Source organism: Tupaia chinensis, unplaced genomic scaffold (assembly GCF_000334495.1).
Source record: "Tupaia chinensis unplaced genomic scaffold, TupChi_1.0 Scaffold140338_1, whole genome shotgun sequence".
NCBI classification, from domain to species: Eukaryota; Metazoa; Chordata; class Mammalia; order Scandentia; family Tupaiidae; genus Tupaia; species Tupaia belangeri.
In genome coordinates, this window is record NW_006200215.1 from 202,718 (window position 1) to 205,414 (window position 2,697).

Sequence of the window (2,697 nt, forward strand, 5' to 3'; positions counted from 1 at the left end):
CAGATCTTCCTGGGTGGTGTGGACAAGAGGACCCAGTTTTGGCACTACTTTGCTGGGAACCTGGCATCCGGTGGTGCTGCTGGGGCCACGTCTTTGTGCTTTGTATACCCTCTTGATTTTGCCCATACCCGTCTAGCAGCTGATGTGGGTAAAGCTGGAGCTGAAAGGGAATTCAAAGGCCTCGGTGACTGTCTGGTTAAGATCTACAAATCTGATGGGATTAGGGGCCTGTACCAAGGCTTTAACGTGTCCGTGCAGGGTATTATCATCTACCGAGCTGCTTACTTTGGTATCTATGACACTGCAAAGGGAATGCTTCCAGATCCCAAGAATACTCATATCTTCATTAGCTGGATGATTGCACAGTCTGTCACCGCCATTGCCGGATTGACTTCCTATCCGTTTGACACTGTTCGTGGTCGCATGATGATGCAGTCGGGGTGCAAAGGAACTGATATCATGTACACTGGCACACTTGACTGCTGGAGGAAGATTGCTCGAGACGAAGGGGGCAAAGCTTTTTTCAAGGGTGCATGGTCCAATGTTCTCAGAGCGATGGGTGGTGCTTTTGTGCTTGTCTTGTATGACGAAATCAAGAAGTTCACCTAAGTTATTTCCTAGGTTTTTCTCTCCTGTGAGCAGGCATGTTGTATAACATATCTTAAGCATTTTTGACAGCCCCATGGCTGTCTATCAGTGGCAACTATTTACTGGTTGAAAATGGGAAGCAGTAATATTCATCTGACCAGTTTTCTCTTAAGTTATTTCCATGATGATGACAATGATGGGACTCAATTATATTTTTTATTTCAGTCACTCCTGATAAATAATAAATTTGAAGAAATAAAAACATCTAAAATACAAAAAAAAAAAGAAACAAAAGCAATAACAACAACAACAAAAAACCTTATTCTAAACATTCCAGTAACTTTATTGTGTATGTACTAGGTGCACTATAAGTACTTGGTTTGTATGAGATGGCAAAAAAAGGCCAAAGATAAAAGATTTTTTGGGGGGTCTATGGAATTTCTGGGATTTTATTTTGGCCTGTTTGATGTATGTGTACAACAATGTCCAAATCAGAATTTTATTTGGCTGAGCTGCTCTAACAATAACCACCAAAAAAAACCTATACAGAAAGCAAATATCCTAGATACCATTAAACATCTAAACAATCTAAACATCTGGATAATTGATATCACAGAAGAGAATAAGGGCATTAATAATCTATTCCATGACATATTGGAAGAAAACTTTCCAAACCTGGAGAGGCTTTCAAAGATCTAGACCCAAGAAATACAAAGAACCCCATATAGAATCGACCCAAGAATATCTTCTCCAAGACACACTATAGCCAGATTGACCAAAACCACAGACAAAGACAAGATGCTAAAATTGGCAAGAGAGAAGCATCAAGTTACTTACAAAGGATATCCCATCAAGCTAACAGTGGACCTCTCATTGGAAACAATGCAAGTGAGGAAAGAATGGAAAAACACATTCAAAGTGTTAAGGGAAAAACAATTTCAACCAAGAATACTATACACAGCAAGATTATTCTTCATATGGGAAGATAAGCAAAGAACATTTTCTCATAAACAAAACCTGAAAGAATTTACCAACACCAGATCAGCTCTCCAAGAAGTTCTGATTGGAGTGTTAAATCAGGAAAGCTAAATACAGACAGAAATAAGAGTTCAAGAACAACTAAGAAAATGGCTAACTTAATGATAGGGACAAGTCCAGAGTTGAATGTTATCTTCCAGAAGTTACACAGAAAAATTGAACCACAACAGAAGAGAAATTAATTATATGAGACTGAACTGTTGAAACAGTTTTGTTTTTTAAAGAAGTTTTTGCTACAGGGCGTGTGCACTCACCAGAGAGACAGAGAAAGACAGAGAGACAGCAAGAAATAACCATCCAGGGGGAGGGCCACGTCACAATCCCTTCTCCTCCATTCTTCTCTCAGAATCTTGGGCATGCATGCACGCACATCTCGTGTGAGTTTAAGCCAGCAGGTCCAGGACTTAAACCACGGTCGACTACATGGGAGCTCAGTGACATAGCTATTACACTAACTGCTGGTCCCCAGAATTTTATGACTTGTGACTAAAACATTACTGATCTTCTTCTATGCTGTATTTTCCAGATTTAAGGATTTGTGTCTTCTCTTGAGATAACAATAGGCTCATGTACCTACGATTTGAACAGAATCCTAACCTGTTTCCTGACTTTAAGTCTTAAGAAAATTACTCTTAACATTTTTTGACTTTGGATTAATAAACCTGTAACTGCTTTTCTTGAAATTAAAAGGTATACATGTATTTAGAAAATAATGATACCTATTTAAGTATCACAGAAAGCTATATAACCTCAGCTAGGTGCTACTTTATAATATGTTCATTCCACTCACGGAGTTTCATGCCTAAAATCATACATGTGTTCACAAATGTGTATATATCAGCTGAACTTTTTTTTTAATAGTTTATTTTTTTATTATAATTTTTTTCCCATCACAACACACAACTGAATTTTCCATCCAAAATACACTGTGCATTGGCTCAGTCAAGCACTTCAACATATATGTTCTCAGCAAATAATTTCCCAATTCTTGTGTCCTGCATACCTTGCCTTTTGTTTTGCCATCCTAGATTCCCCATCCCCCTCCCTCTGTTATGACCCATCCTCCTCCCA

The 2,697-nt window shown here is 38.6% G+C and overlaps 1 pseudogene; it reads left to right on the forward strand.

Moving 5' to 3' along the window:
- LOC102494583 (ADP/ATP translocase 2 pseudogene) overlaps window positions 1-638 on the forward strand; it is a 12,414-nt pseudogene extending 11,776 nt beyond the window's left edge.
- The last annotated feature ends 2,059 nt before the right edge of the window (window positions 639-2,697 follow it).